Raw genomic sequence first — 18,078 nt, 5'->3', positions numbered from 1 at the left:
ACTATTAAAAATAGAAGAAAAATAGATTATACGCTGTTTCACAGATACAAGTAGAAGGTTCATTTTCAACAAAACATGGGATAAAGGCAATTGAAAAAGTGAAAAAGATAATTTTTTGTTGCATGAAATTGAAAAGTTTTATTTTTCACAAACTAAATTAATGAAGCAAGAATAAAAGAAAAATCAGGTAAGTATAATATATTTTATCAAACTTCTCAGATAATAGTTATTTAAGATATATAGACAATTGAGAGAAATATAGAGGACCAATTCAGTCTATTAACTACCACATAAAATAACGTTGTTAATCACTAACAATAAGCAAGAATGCACATTAAAATCACCCTGGGAATTTACATTATCTCACACCTACCAAATTCACAAAGACAACAAAAGATGGGAATATTTAGTGTTGGAGAGATTGTGAGAAGACAGACCCTAAAATAATGTTGGTGGAACTATGACTTAGTACCAATATTCTGGAAAACAATTTGTAATAATGCAAATAAAGGAGCTAAAATGTACCTGCCCTTTGATCTAGAGATTATGCTGCTAGGTTCATAAGTACAAGAGGCCATTGAAGAGAAAGGCTTTGTAATATTTATTAGCAGCACTTTTTGTAATTGCCAGGAATTGGGTACAAAGCACACAATCATTTATCACAGATTGGCTAACCAAATTGTGGAACATGAATGTAATATATTATCACTCAGCTCTAAGAAATGATAAATTTGATGAATATGGTGAAGCATGAAAACACCTATATGAATTAAAAATGCAAAGAGAAGTAAGCAGAAATAGTAGAAATAATAGAAAATGGATACTGTTCACAAAATAATAGAAGAATGAAAGAACAAAGTTGTCTCCAAAAAAGAGATACAGGAGGGGCAGCTAGGTGGTGCACTGGATAGAGCACTGGCCCTGGATTCAGGAGGACCTGAGTTCAAATCCAGCCTCAGACACTTAACACTTACTAGCTGTGTGACCCTGGGCAAGTCATTTAACCCCAATTGCCTCACCCCCCCCCAAAAAAAAGAGAGAGAGAGAGAGAGATAAGAAGATACCTCCTCTCACTTCTTTTGAGAGAAGAGAGGTCCCCAGGGATGCACAGGGTGGTAGCAAAGTCAGAGCAGAGTAAGGAAAAGCAATAGACCTTGGCAAAAGATTGGCTATGAAGGTAAGAGTGTGAGAGATAGTGAAGAGTTAAAGATTCCACCTAGGTAGTGAACCTGAGGGATTAGGAATATTGGGGTACCATTGGTAGTAATAAGGCAGTTTGGAAGACGGGGAGGGTTTGAGAAAGAGAAAATAAGTTCAGCTTTAAACATGAGTTTAAGATGTCAATGGGATTTCCAGCTTCAGGTATCCAATAGGCAGTTGGAGAGGTGAGACTGAAGTTCAGCAAAGAGGTTAGGGTAGATTTAACAATATGTGTATAATATAATAGTAGATAGTATATGATATCATGTTATAATTTAACTCTATTATTGTTTAAAGGAATAACAATAATAAGAAAGGGCAGCTATGTAGCACAGTGGATACTGTGCTTGTCCTGGAATCAAGAAGACTCATCTTTGTGAATTCAAATCTTGCCTAAGACACTAGGTGTGTGACCCCCAGCAAGTCACTTAATCCAATTTGTCTCGGTTTTCTCATCTATAAAATGAGCTGGAGAAGGAAATAGAAACTACTCCACTGTCTTTGCAACAAAAAAAAAAACAACAAAAACAAACACAAACACAAAACGACTCAAAACAAAAAACAATCCAAACAGGGTCACTGAGTCAGACACGACTGAAAGGACTGAACAGCAATAATAATATACTAATAGGGATATATGATATAGATATGATATATGACAGATATAGATAGTTCGGAGAGGATCGTGGTCTTATAAACTCTCAGCTCATTTCTAATGACAAGGAGAAGGAAATAAATTTAGAAGGCTTTAGAGCCCATTCATCTGCAATATACAAACTTTTTTTTTCTCCCATGTAGCTGCAGTCTATTATAGTGCTGGAGAAGCTTTCAAAGCACTTGGCTACAATTTAGCACCTTGTATTGTGCTGCTAGAGCTGCTCACCCTTCCTTTCTAATGGTTATGTTGTTTTTTCTTTCCCTTCTCTCCATTTATATTTCTATAATCATTACATTTAGATATTACATCAGTAGGTGATAAAAGAAAAGCTATTATTATCGAATAATGTGTCCCTTTTCTCATTTTAACTGCCTCCAAGCTATAGCAGCAAGGTAGATTGTATCACATTTATCTGATTATCCCAATTACAAGGAAAGAAATTTACATTCTTTTCTCTAGCAGAGCAAAAAACTGGTGCTCACTGCTATGCTTGTTGTACTGAAAACAGTCACTGATTAAGTTTTACTAGACATTCTTCAAATAGGAGAAATGCAGTTCCATCCAACCAAAAAGGATGGCACACTTCTTGGAATTATCCATCAGCCGACTGGCTTGACATTTTCCCAAGCACTCATGCATTACTCAGTGCTTTCCGGGGAAGATGATTCACATCTGACTTTCTGTATCCAAGAGAACCAAGACTATTCAGTTGACACTGTGCAGATGTTGCTTGTGAGCAACCAAGCTGAACCCTTTCCAGATAGTCACAAAGCTGTGGGAATAATACTCTGATAAAACATTGTTCAGCTCTTTTCCTCTGGATCATTCAGAGCACTTGAGAGATGTTACCTTATTCATCTTCATTCTCTGTTGATTAATTTAATCAGGTGGGTTATCACTTTATAAATGAGGACATAAAGGCATCAATCAAGGCCTTGGCTCCCCTACTCCCAAATGGTAGAATATAAAAACATTCATTTTAGAAAACTCTGCATGGACTGAGGCCAAGGCCAGGGACAGGATAGTTATTCTCATTGAATTCCTAAGTACTAATTTAAATAGGAACGAAGATATTTCTACCAGTACATGCTAAACACAGCTTCCTTTAACCTAATGAAAAATCTGCAGCAAAGGAAAAAGTAATTTCAGGTCCAACATCTATTAGTTCCAGACTTCTTAAACAGATCCCTAGGTCTATTGAATAAAAGTGGCATCTGGCTCATTTCCAGCGAGCTTTGATTAGTAGATCTCTTCAAAGCAGAGAGATGTACAACCAGGGGGCTGTTCACACACACACACACACACACACACACACACAATATTGTAATATAATGCATATAATATGCATATAAAATATAATACACAAACACATATGATATATAATATCTATACCCATATATAATTATATTCACATATAATTATATACATTCTTATAAAATATCTATATTTATATGTATCTAATTATCATACTTATATATATACATTCAGATATAAGTATAATATACATCCATACTATATATAAATACATATAGACACACATATATTCATAACACATCTTAAAGTCTAGTCTGTATCATTATTTTCTCCACTTTCTTATGTTTAGACAATCAATAAAGCAATAAATTAAGATCTGGTTTGTGGCATCTGTGAAATTCTGAAATGTAAATGTTCACACTGAAAATTTAACTAAAAGTTTTTAACAAGTCTTTAAGAACTGGTTCCAGTCCATCCCTGTGATTAAAACTCTCCTCAGCCAGAAATCTCAGCCAGTAGCTATAAACTTTCTCCAAGCTTTTCAGCCAAGCTTCTCTTCCAATAGTTAAGAAGCTTTATAAAATATTGTTATTTTTTTTTCATTCTCCTAAGTTAAGCTTCAAAACTCAACTAGGCTAACAGCAAAAGGTAGAGATATTGAAATCAGGTAGGCATGCCCTTTGAATTGTTCTTAGAATTCGATTGTTAACACATAGTGTTTTACTGTTAAAATATATAGCCAAACAACTCCTTCCTTAAATGATCTTTATCCCACTTCTGAATGGAGTTCCTAATGGCTAATATTGATCAGCAATTCAAAACAGGGACTGGGCTAAAAAAATAATACAGCAGACTGGGCAAATAGTCACATAATGTCTTCTCTGCCCTTTGCCACACACTCTGGAATCCTTGGTCTTGGCTGTGTTATAATTATCATCAGCTGTTACTTAATCAACAAAGCTTTATCAAATGTTTGAATGATACTGGACCAGATGTTATGGGGGATACAGCTATAACTAAACAGCTTCTGCTGTTAAGGAGCTTATAATCCAATTGGGTACACACAAATATGGATAAATACAAAAAATGGCAAAGACTGGCAAGATCTTGAATTGGGAGGGCTAAAGTCTATTATGATCTGACGTTTATAGTAAATGCCAATCACTACAAAAGGAATTTTCAGGGTTTGTGCACAGTTATTTTGGGTCCAATGGGGAAGTAGGAATTCTATTGAGGTACGCAGTAAGATTATCAAGTCAACTCCAATTTTTCTTCTTTTCTCTACCAGGGAGAATAACATTTGATCTAGGAAAAATAGAATAAAAGTGGTAAACAGAAAATTAGAAGGTAACAAAAATAGAGCACCTAAAAGGTCTTTAATAAATTTAGACCACCAGATCTGGATGAATTATATGCCAGTGGACGGGAATAATTTGTGCTTGAGGTCACTGAATTGAAATCAATGATCTCTGAAGAATCGCGACATTCAGAGAAATCATCGTTGGATTAGAGGCAGGGTAATGAATGTCCTAATATTCAAAAAGAAGGAGAATTTAGTGACTTTGGTTTCATAAGCTTGATGCTGATTCCTATTAAAATTCTAGAATAAATTATTAAAGTGCTGGTTTGTGAGTCCTTAGGAAATGAAATGGTCAGCAATAGTCAACAAACATTTATTAAGCATTTACAGTGCTGTGTGAGGGAAATACAAATATAAGCTAAAAACAATCCCTGGCCTCAAAGGCTTATATTAAAGTAAGGGAAGTCAAAAAGGGTAGGCAGGAGAATGAAGGTACCTTTTATAGCAGCATGGTAAAGAAGTCTAGAGTGAACCCTAATAAGAATGAAGACGTGACTGGCCTGTGTGCCTTAATTAGATAGAGGTTTTGGGATGAGCCATCTAATCACAGAGAGAGAGAGAGAGAGAGAGAGAGAGAGAGAGAGAGAGAGAGAGAGAGAGAGAGAGAGAGAGAGAGAGAGAGAGAGAGAGAGAGAGAGGTCAAAAGGAGCAGAGGGTACTTCTTGGTACTTCAGGACTGGAGTGATCTATAATTAAGAGGTTTCTAGGACTTCCAGAGAAGTCTAGACTACAGTCTGGCCACATTGGTGACTAATATTAATCATTATAAGCCCAATAGGAACAATTTATGCCATACAAACCACATTTCCTTATTTTTTTTTAATTGATTAGGGTACTAAAATGGTAAGTCAGGGGAAACTCAAGCAAACAGAGCAACTGAATTTCATCAAGTCATTTGATAAAGTTTCTTGCAATACCCTTGTGTACAACAAATATGTATGTATGTAACATATGTGTTTATTTATATATATATGTTTATTTGTATATATCCATGGATAGATAGATCAATATATATATATTTGTATATATGTATGTATATATGTGTGTGCGTGTGTATGTATATATAGACATGCCTGTGTACATGCATACAGACATACACACAAACTAGAAACCTGATTCACTATCTATAACCAAAGAATTGATTAATAAATAGTTGTGAATTCTGTGGAGATTTCTAGTTGTGTTCTATAGAAGAGAGTGCCCACACCAACAAAGTCTCAGATCTCCATTAGAATGTAAATTTCATAAGGTCAGGGACTTTCTATACTTAGCATTTAGCACCACGTTAGGCATGAAGTAGGTACTTAATAAATTGATTAAATGATTGCTAATTTATTGTTATTTTAAATTAATGGTAATTGACTCTTTGCTTTATCCTATGAGAAACACCAGTTAGAATGCCCTTCTTACACGTGGGCATCAAGTTAGTTTATTCATCTCTCTTTGTTGTTTGAATGTCTAGAAATCTTTCTTTGGAAGCAGGAGAATAAATAGCTATAATGCATGTGATGCTCACATCCCTTTATGGGTATATTTATTATCCTAGAAACCCTAATATTTTGCTAGCAAAATCGTCTGCACTTTGGTGATCCCACAAATAGTTCTCTCACCACCTCTCTCTTTCCCTTAGTGTCTATAATGAGAGGATCCACTTTGTGCCTAATATTTTTTCTACTGGAACAGTACTTGGCTTGGTCAGTCCTTCTGCAGAATGAGACATGAAGGGAGGCACATGAACTTCCTGACAGTACTAGCGTCGGCCTGAGTGGCCTGCAAGGCATAATGATCTTCTTCAAGAGCCTAACTTCCTCTCTGGTAACAATTTGCCCACTGAGAGAATTCTGCTGATTTATTTATTTCTGCTCTGAGCTCCCACAGCATTTTTTTTCTTTTCCTCTAAGGAATTCAAGGTAGTAGTAGTAGTAGTAGTAGTAGTAGTAGTAGTAGTAGTAGTAGTAGTAGTAGTAGTAGTAGTAGTAGTAGTAGTAGTAGTAGTAATGGTAGTAGTAGTTCTTGTTGTTGTTGTTTTTGGATATAACAACTGCAAGAATCTATATAGTGTGGGGCAGCTAGGTGGCACAGTGGATAAAGCACTGGCCCTGGATTCAGGAAGACCTGAGTTCAAATCCGGCTTCAGACACTTGACACTTACTAGCTGTGTGACCCTGGACAAGTCACTAAACACCCATTGCCCTACAAAAAAAAAAAAAAGAATCTATTAGTGTTCTTGTAAGGAAGGAAAACTTTGTCAATGGCTCACATGTTTCAGATAGGATCACATACTGAATATTTTGGGTTAATTTGAAAATTAAGTGACTAGAAGATTCTTGAGCTTATTAAATTCAATGGACTAAGAGATGACATTATATAATATATACTGATCATGCCTAAATCTGGTTGTCCCCAGAATGACACACATCCCTATCCTATCACTTTGACAGAGTCCCAAATAGAAACAATCATTAAATTTTTAAATTCATTTTTAAAATATATTTTATTCATTTCATTAATATTTACCTGTTACATGTAAAAATGTTTTAATAATAATTGTTTTATATTTGTGTGTACCAAATTCTCTCCCTTCTTTCTACCCTGCTTAAAATTGATTATACATGTGAAGTCACACGAAATGTATTTCCATATTATCTATATTGCAAAAGAAAATACAGTGCAAGAAATAAAACAGGAAAAATCAAGAAAGTTTAAAAAGTATGCTTCGGGGGATAGCTAGGTGGCACAGTGGATAAACCACTGGCCTTGGATTCAGGAGTACCTGAGTTCAAATCTGGCCACAGACACTTGACACTTACTAGCTGTGTGACCTTAGGCAAGTCACTTAACCCTCATTGCCCTGCCCCCCCCTCAAAAAAGCCAAAACGTATCTCCATTCAGAGTATATCAGTTTACTCTCAGGAGGTGGACAGCCTTTTTGACCTTGGGGACTCTGGAATTACCTTGGATCATTGTCTTGATCAGAGTAGTTAAGCTTTTTGCAGTTAATCATGCTTACAACATTGCTGTTACTGTGTACAATGTTCTGGTTCTGCACATTTCACTTTGCATGAGTTCATATAAATATTCCCAGGTCCATCACAATCATATTCCACAACTTGTTCAGCAATTCCCCAATGGATGGGCTCAATTGCCAATTCTTTTTCATCACAAAAGAGCAAAAAGACTTAATAGTAGTATTGCTGAATTAAAGGGAATGCACAATTTTCTAGCCCTATGGGAGTAGTTTCAAATTCTTCTCCAGAATGGCTGGCCTAGTTCACAGCTTTACAAAGAATGTAACAGGGTTCCAATTTCTCCACCCCCTCAATATCTGTCATTTTTTTTGGTCATGTTAGCCAATATGATAGTTGTAAGGTAGAATCTCAATTAGTATAATTTGCATTTCTTTAATCAGTAGTGATGCAGAACATTTTCATGTGACTATGGATAACCTTTATTTCTTCTTCTAAAAACTGCCTGTTCATATCCTCTGACCATTTATTAACTGGGGAATGGATTTTATTTTTATAAACTTGGTTCAGTTCCCTATATATTTGAGAAGTGTAAACTTGCTGTAAAAAGCCCCCCTCCTCTATTTTTCTGTTTTCCTTCTAAGTTTGACTGCATTAGTTTTGTTTGTATAAAAGCTTTTTCATTTCATGTAATCAAAATTACCTATTGTACTTCCTGTGATCCTCTCTATCTCTTCCCTTATTCAGAGATTTGATGGATAAAATTTCCTATGCTCCCCTAAATTACTTATGATATTACCCTTTATATCTAAAACATTGAAAAGAGACAGAGACAGTGATAGAGATTGATAATGGATATATTTGTCTTTAGATAGATATAAAGAAAGAGGTATAGCTATTGCTATCTATTTTAGATCAATATCTATAATATAAATATATATTAGATATCAGTATTGATAATGACATCTATATTTCTCTGTATATCTGTCTGTCTGTCTATCTTAGTTAACAATTATATAGCACTTGGAGCAGCAAGGTGGCTCAGTAGATAGAGAGCCAGATCTGGAGTCAGGAAGATATAAGTTCAAATCTGGCCTGAGACATTTACTACCTGTGTGACCCTGGGAAAATCAGTTAACTTTGTTTGCCTCAGTTTCCTCATGTGCAAAAAGTAAGATGGAAATGGCAAATCACTCTAGTATCTTTTCCAAGAAAACTCCAAATGGAGTCATGAAGAGTCAGACACTACTGAACAACAACAAATATAGTACTTAGTCAGGCATTGTACTAATCACTTTATAATTATCATATCATTGGATCCTTATATCAACCCTGGGAGGTCATCGTTGTTGTTAATTTTACATATGGGGAAACCGAGTCAAACAGAGATTTTTTTAAGTGATTTTCCCAGGGTCACAAAGCTAGTAAATGGTTGGATTTGAACTCAGGGCTTCTTGACTTTAGGCCCAGCACTTTGTTCATGAATAGAGGACCAGTCTTAGAGTTAGAGACCTTCCTTCAAATCCTTCTGGTACATACCGTCTGTGTGACCATTGAAAAGTAGCTTAAGCCTTCACTGCTGACACAACTAAGACCAGAAACTACAAATGATTTGTGCATCCACAGAGTGAATTTATACAACATGGAATTCTTTATGCTGATGAGATTGAAGGTCTAGACAAAAGGCACAGCACTTTTAAAAACACATTTGGAGGGGGGAGTAACACTACAATTGGCTTATGCTCACCAAGACTCTTCCAATGGATTCATTATAACATAAATTCACCTGAGATCAAAGTTTCTAGTCATTCAGTGCCACCAGGGGAAATTAATCAGGGTTAAAATATGGGTCTTGGCAACAGTGAGAAGTTTAGGGATATCAAAGCCTCTAAATACCTACCCAGTCTCTTTGTACTGCCAAGTTCTAGAACATTATCTGGAACATTTGTACGTGTTATACATATTAGTGGAATGATTCAGCAACGCAGTCATTAAGCTGAGTGTCATAATTTGGCCACCTGCATTTTTTTCCATTTTACTTTTCCAATATGGGTGGTTAAACGAATTTGTTCTGTGTTACTATGGATTTCTTAAGAGATTTTGCATTATTTCAGAATTTAATACAATTAATATGATGTCATCCTTGGGTAGGAGCCTCTGAAGAAAATTCTCATCAATAAGAAAACCTTGAATTACTTGGCAGTATTGCACAGTAGATAAAGAGCTGACCTGCAGGCCAGGAAAATCTGGCTTCCAGTCCCACCTGTTACACATCTGGCTGCAGGAACTTGACAATCATTTAAACTCTCTGTTCTCTGAAATGCTCTAAGACTCAGTTCCATAGAAGGTGATGACATGCATTAGAAGAGGGGGTCTCTTCACCTGGGATGATGGTTCATGGTGCCAAGTCATAACCTATAACAGTATTTGAAGAATTACAGTTGTAGCTCTCCCTAAGCACGATGGATAAGCACATCTGGAAATATACAGCCAACAAACTTTTGTGCCATTGAAGGAGCAAAGGAGTATAAAATAGATCATTAAAGAGATATTTGCCTGGAAAGTGAAAGAGAAGTAATACACAGCTATATACTAAATTAGTTTGTACATGTCAGTAAATCTAGAAGAAGGTCCCAGGATAATTGGTGACACCTTCTCCCCTTTGTTGCTTCTACAAGAAGACAAATATAAGATTCACACAGAATGAAAAGTCATGGATGGTGGAAAGCTATGCCCACATTGCTAAGATCCAGATAAATTGTAAAACAGACATCTTGCTGTTTTATACATCACTTGGCATCAGATCTCAATAGATCATTGAACAAAATATGTGCTACTATTTTTTCCAGAGTCTTAAAAAGTGTTGAAATCACCATCATTAAGCATTAATTAAGTACCTATTGTATTATGTATCAGAAACTGTGCTAAGTCTTAGGAATATAAAAAAAGGCAAAAACATGGTCATTGACCCCTCAAGAAACTCATATTCCAGTGGAGGTGAAAAATACAAGCAATGATAGATGAGAAAGAGAGAGAGAGAGAAAGAGAGAGAGAGAGAGAGAGATGATGATAAATGATAGATGATAGATTGCAAGAAAGAAGGACGGATGGATAGATACATGATAGATAGATACATGATAGGAAGAAAGAAGGATGGATGAATGGATGGATAGATAGATGATAGATAGATTGATATATGGATAGATAGACACATAGATAGATAGACGGATGGATATATAAATAGAGAGAGATGATAGGTAGATAGATAAATAAATTGAGATATATCCATATTTGTATATATATGTATATATATGGTAATATATTTATAGCAATTATAATATAATTTTTATATGTGAGGAAATATATATATGTAGACAGAGGTTATATATATGTGTGTGTATGTATATGTGTATGTATATATGTATATGTATATGAATAAGTATATGTTTATGTTTATGTTTATGGGAGGTAATTTCAGAGAAGGTAATGATGGGGAAAATTCCCTAACAAAAGGTTGGATAGGAGTTAAGTCTGGACATATTTTGTTTAAAAGAACCATTTGCATTACTGATTCCAATGTTTCCTTTTTAAAGAATGAATACAGTAAAGTATATTCTTTTGTTGGGAGGGGGGGAACTAGCCTATGACAATTGGTGTTGGAAGCATTTATATATGTTCCTTGCCTCATTACCATCCAAGTGATGATGTGGAAATTGAAGGGGCTGGGGGGGGGGGGTTCTCTAGTCATTAATGAATGATTGATCAAAAGGCTCCTACTGTGTGATGATAAAATAATTCAAACTGGCTGAGGAGACAGCTGTCTCAAGAGTTGCTAAGCCAGTACTGAAGAAGAGGTTTACAAAAGGGCTGATCCAACCATTCATTTCTGTCTTTTCTTTTGCAGTGGTACAAAAGCAGGAATACTCTGAGTTACCTCCCCAGAGCCAGGCCAAAGGTAGGCCATCCTGTCACCTGACCAATGGCAAATGTGATCACAAAACAGTCTTTTTCTTTTTTGCATTCATTTATTGCCTGGCTGCATTCATTTGGACTTCTCAATTAGTCCCTTGAAACAGGTATTTCCCCCTACTGCCCATCCTCATTTTTTATCTTTCTTTTCTGTGCTACCTTCCTCTATTACCTTGTAAGTTCTTTGAGGGAAGGACCTATCTTTCTATTTTGTATTTCCATTTCCAGGGGAAGGTAGGTGATGCAGAGGATAGAGCACTGACACTGAAGTTGGGAAGAACTGAGTTCAAATCTGACCTCAGAGACTTACTAACTGTGTGATTGTGGGCAAGCCACTTAAACCCAATTTCCTTAATCATCCAGGGCTATCTCCAGAAGTCTTGTTGTATATCTTGTCCCTGGACCCAGATTGCTCTGGAGGAGAGAGTGAGGTTGGTGACTTTGCACAGCCCTCCCTCATTTAAATCCAGTTCCCTGCAAATCACCCCAGTGTCATGGTCCTCTTTGTGAGTGAAGGGAGAAACAACAATTTGCATTCCCAGAATTTAACATAATAGGTGCTCAAAAATATGTACTGATTGACTCCCCTGAGTTGATGACTAAGTATCACCTGAATAGAATATTGGACAATGACTGGCATCTTACCATACCCCAGTACCAAAGAAGACAGTGAGTAGAGTGCCACCAGCAGCAGAATGGTCTGTCCCTGATACAAATCAAAGCATGTCAGGTGCAAATAGACCATTTCGGCAAAGATGCTATTCCAGTCAGAAGAGGACTTATCTATCATTATATACTCCCCTCACAGAAAACTTCCAGAAAACCCTGTGGAAGGAATAAAAAGGACTTGTAGGGACAAGAGATCTTAGGTATCTCTTTGAAACACGTGTGCACAAGATGCACACCCCACTACTACTGTATTTTAAACTATTTCCCTCTAAACCAGAGTCTGTGTATTTGGGGTGGGGGGCGGTGCATATCCTAGGCTTTGGTGGGAATGTTTATTCCAATGATTCTTGCTATACCTTCTCAGTAAATCACTCTCCTAAAAACTAACTGATGAACTAGCTAATTCTCAATTAGAAGGGCACTTGTGGGGGCTTCTCAGTAACACTGATAGAAACCCTCATCAATTCAGTATTAACCCTGAGGAGAAAAACAGGCAGCCACTCTCTGGTGGCTGGAAGCTCCAATACCAGTAGGGGGTGTAGGAGGGGAGGGTGTTGGATTCTACTTTTTTGATAAAGGTTTTTCACCTATAAATTATTTCTTATAAAATATCATGTTATTTTTTCAATGTCTATCTACAAGATTGAAATACACAAATACAAAATCTAGGAAAAAATGGTACATTCTTAGTTGGCAGAACTGGGAGCAATGGGTGGATTCCAAAATTGTCAAAATACGCTTATGTTAGAAAAAGAAATAAGAACAAGAACATATCCATTCAGGAGTTACTTTGGAATGTATATTTTTAGAAGTATGCATTTTTGCATTTCCATTTTATAGGTTCAAACTATAAAATGTTGCAGCATTTAGAAAGCAAAATTTTAATGACTGACAAAATTGATTGAGTATGACATCATAATTATTACCTAGAGTCAAAACTGCATTAATCATTATATTGGCTTACTTAGATTTTTACCATATGATTCTGAGATAATTGATTTACTGCCAGTAGCTAGTTTACCCTTAGCTATCTTCCAGGCAAAGACATCATTTTCAAGTGCAGGGAATTCCCAGATTGCCTTAAATAAGTCCTGTACTCTGGTCCTAGATTAACTATCATATGCTTAAACTAGTTTAAGAATGCAGGATTTGGACATTTCTTTTAAACCTATAAGGCAGAGGATTCAACATGAGTTCTGTCCCCTGACCCTTCATTTTCAACTCACCACTCCTTGACATCTCTCACTCTCTTCTCCTTTCCTGCAGTCTTTGACAATGAGGTGGACTTTATTTATTTATTGCTAAATTAAACCTCTCTGTCTCTGTCTCTCTCTCTCTCTCTCTTTCTCTCTCTCCCCTCCCTCCCTTTCTCCATCACACTTTCTCTATCTTTTTGTTCCTTTCTCTCTGTCTCTCTCTTTCTGTATCTGTCTCTCCCTCTCTCTTTTTCTTTCCATCTGATCCTTTCTCTGTCTCTATATCTCTGTCTCTCTCTGTTTCCCCTCTCCCCAACTCTCTCTCTCTTCTTCTTCTTCTTCCTTTCAATCATCAACCTTTGTCCACTACTTCATATCTTATTCCCATTCTGGCACTGATATTATGGGTTTATGTTACTTTACAGACCCCAAAGGAACATACACTGGGTATGTGTATGCGCGTAGGCTTTTATTTATTTTTTTTGCACGTAGGCTTTTACATGTTATTTTTATTAGTGATATTCACAGCATTAAGACAATCTCAATTATTTTAATCTTAAACACTTTATTCTTTTTTTTAAAAAGTAATTATTGCCCAAAGTGTTGGTATAGTGTTATATAATATAAAGCTTTCTTCCAAATATATTGACATTATGAAATTGGGAAAGGAAAGGCTCAAGAAAAATACACTAGAAATAAAGAAGAGATTTTTTTTTAAGATGTGAAAAGTGCTCAGGTGGAGCAAGGAAGGAAAGGATTTCACTGAACAGAATCAAGAGGCGAGATGTTTGGAGAATAAATGCTAAGCCAGATCAAAAATCAATAAAAAGAAGATAAGAAAAGAGAAAGGTCACTGGAAAACTAAAATGTTAGAGGGGAAAAAAGGAAAGCAGTGTGGAGGAAATTGAGGACCTGAACAGAGCAGCAGAGTGGAATTGGCAGGATAACAGACATATAAAGAGAGATTTACAAAACCTCACAGGAAAAAAGGATTTCAGGCATAATTTAGGGACAGTCTACCATAGAACTAACTAAATAAGGGAAAAAGGCAGGGCTTCATATGAGCCAAGATTCTAATTCTAATCTTCACTCACTTGCCTGGGTCAATGTAACACTTAATTTAAACCCCTATTAAGAAACTTTTTCTCATCTTTCCCCAACTCCCCCTGCCAGGCCCCAAGAGTGATCCCTCTCTCAGCCTTTGCTTCAACTGTGAAGTTTTCAACACTAGAATCCCTCCCAGAAAGTCTGAGGCCACCCTTGGATTGATTGTGATTTTATACATGAGATCAGAGTCTTTAGCCAATCTCAAGATGTTTTCTTTTGGGTACCATCTGCCAAAACCCTCTAATATTCTCGAACTGCGTGAGGATTTATCTATACTAGCTACTCTCATTAGATCATATATTCCTGAAGAGTAAGGACTATCTTTTGCCTTTCTTTGCATACCCAGCCTTTAGCATAGTGCCTGGTACATAGTAGGGATTTTAAAATACATATATTTATTTTATTCTGAAGTTAAGAAAGAAACCAAGCATTTTCATAACCTATAGAATAGAGAAAAAGAGATGATTGTATGCAAAACTGAAAATCTATTATGTATGACTTATTATTCCTTTTAAACACATAATAAAGTTCTCATGTACCTTTTTTCTCCTTTTTTTTCTTCCCTCCCCCTTCTCCACCCCGTGTTCTAGAGATGGCTACCATTAGACACAAATATGTGTGTGTGTATGTAAAGTCATTCTATACATACTTCTGTTTATCAGTTCTTTCTCTGGATGCAGACTGCATCCTTCTTCATATGTAGTTTATAATTAATTTAATAAACAAAATGTGTTAGTCACTTAAAGTTGTTCTTAAAACAACATTGTTGGGGGTAGCTAGGTGACACAGTGGATAAAGCCCTGGATTCAAGAGGATCTGAGTTCAAATCTGAACTCAGACACTTGACAATTACTAGCTGTGTGATCTGGGCAAGTCACTTAACCCTCATTGCCCAAAAAAACAAAACAAACACACACACACACACACACACACACACAACAATGCTGTTATATACAATGTTCACTTGGTTCTGCTCATTTTGTTCTCCATTATTTTATGCGAGTCACTCCATGTCTTTCTAAGATCATCAAGCTCTTCATTTGTTTCAGCGCAGTAGTATTCTATCCTGGTCAATACCACAACTTGTTCATCCATTCTCCAATTAATGAGAATCTCTGCAATTTCCAGATCTTTGTCACCACAAAAAAGCTGCTATAAATATTTTAGACCATATAGATTATTTTCCTTTTTCTCTAATCATTTTGGGAAACAGACATAGTAGTGCTATTGCTGGGTGAAAGAGTTTAGGAAGTTTAATAACTATGGGCATAATTCCAAATTCCTCTCTAAAAGGGTTGGATCGGTTCACAATTCCATCAACAATGAATCAGTGTCCTGATTTTTCCACATCCCCTCCAACATTTGTCACTTCCCCCTTCAATAATTTTACTTGACACTAGCTGTGTGACCCTGGGCAAGTCACTTAACACCAACTGCCTCACCAAAAAAAAAGAAAAAAAAAAGAAAACTGCCCTTGCATATCCTTGACCACTTATCAATTGGGAAATGACTTGTATTCTTTGGGTTTTGTTTGTTTGATTGTTTGTTTGTTTTGTTTTGTTTTTTGCAGGGCAATGAGGGTTAAGTGACTTGCCCACGGTCACACAGCTAGTAAGTGTCAAGTGTCTGAGGCTGGATTTGAACTCAGGTCCTTCTGAATCCAAGGCCAGTGCTCTAACCAAATGACTTATATTCTTATAGATTTGACAAAGTTCTTTAGTACTTTTGACATTAGACTTTATCTGATAAACTGTAAAATCCCCCCCCCCAATTTTCTTCTTTCCTTCTGATCTTGGCTATATTTGTTTTATTTGTACAACACCTTTTTAATTTTATGCAATTGAAGTTTTACATCTTATACTGTTCTCTCTCTCTTGTTTATTCATAAATTATTTGCCTATCCATAAGTCTGATAGGTAATATAGTCCATGTTCTTCAAATTTTCTTATTATGTCTATATATCTAGACCATGTATCCATTTTGATCTTATTTTAGTAAATGAGGTATAATAGGGGTTTAAAAAATGCTTATTGACTGACAGGATCTAGCTAAAATTTTGATTGCTGTATTGATTTGGTTGGCATCAGGCAATCACCAGACCTCCTATAATTACAATAATCAGAGTGGGCATGTAACCCTACTCTTACATTTAGGGTAAAGAGGGATTATCTCCAAATCTCACTCCCTTAATTATACTGGTGGACCATTGCACCACAAAGAGGCTGACTACCACTCTCAAGGTTCTACCATTCATGGGCCCCACAGGTAAGCTTTCCCATTGAGAATCAACTGGCTGGCCTCGAATAGCTTATTAGTAAAAGCATATTTGTTAAGACAGTACATTAAGAAGAGTCGGTACAGAGAAGGTCACCCAGAAGTTCAGGGCATACTCTACCACATTTTCACACAGTCCCTCACCCTTTGTGACCTGGAACTCCTCATTTGAATTCATAACCAGAATTCTTTTCTGGTACAAAGTGTCACATTACTTGAAGAGATTTCCTCCTTTGTTTGGCTCTCTACACACCTCTGTTCACCTATTTTTATTCATGTATTTCCTTAGAGTGTTCTTCATTGTCTCTCTTTCTGCTCCCAAATGGATATGTTGTCTCTTACTGGCCTAATTTCTCTGATAATGTGGTTAATGATGGGGAACCGTTGGATTGGAGAGAAGGAAGGGAGAGAAAGAAGGTCTCTCTTTCACTCCTACTCCTACCCTCATCCCCTCTGGAGGGCTTATGTCCAACTTTCAACCTGTAATCACCTGAACCATTCTGCTCCATCACTGGAATTATTCACCATTTCACTGACTTGCTATTGAGATTACTTAAGGTATTTAAATTTCCCAGAGGCCTTCTTTTTTTTCTTAGCTTCTTTGGCTAGCCAATTAGCTGTTCCCTTGGTCAAAGTACACACATATAGAAAGATAGTAGGGTAGATTACACACTTAAAACTTAACATTCTCATACTTTGATTGATAGAAAGGTATAGAACTCCTCTCCCTTACCCCAGAAAAATTTGGAGGATATCTCGAAAGTGAAAGACTAGATTTTTGGCTTGAATGCAGATTTAGAACCTTTCTTTTGCCACTGAAGCTTACCTTATCTGCTTATCTGTTTATAGGCACCCCCCAACTCCCTCCCCACCCCCTTCCTTTTTTCAGGGAGGAGTTCCATAGTCCAGTTTCACTCTGCTTTCTCTCATAAATTCTACATCTTCCTTTTCTATGCCAGGGTCTCCTTCTGAAGGATGATAAGACTAAAGAAAAATTCAGAGTAGCTCCCTTCCTTGTCCCTGTCTGCTTATGGGTACTTCATTAATCTAGACATTTCAACATTTTCAATTTTACTAGCAGAGTGCTGGGCCTGGAGTCAAGAAGATTCCTGTTCCTGAGTTGAAATTCGGCCTCAGAAATTTACCAGCTGGATGATGCTGAGCAAGTCACTTAACCCTATTTGTCTCAGTTTCCTTATCCATAAAATTAGCTGGAAAAGGAAATGGCAAATCATTCCACTATCTCTGCCAAAAAGAAAAACCCAACCCCCCCAAATGTGGTTATTAAGAGTCCGACACGACAGGGCAGCTGGGTGGCGCAGTGGATGGAGCGCTGGCCCTGGATTTGGGAGGACCTGAGTTCAGATCTGGCCTCAGACACTTGACACTTGCTGGCTGTGTGACCCTGGGCAAGTCACTTGACCC

The sequence above is a fragment of the Dromiciops gliroides genome, chromosome 6, assembly GCF_019393635.1.
Source record: "Dromiciops gliroides isolate mDroGli1 chromosome 6, mDroGli1.pri, whole genome shotgun sequence".
NCBI classification, from domain to species: domain Eukaryota; kingdom Metazoa; phylum Chordata; class Mammalia; order Microbiotheria; family Microbiotheriidae; genus Dromiciops; species Dromiciops gliroides.
This window is presented reverse-complemented; position numbering follows the sequence as displayed.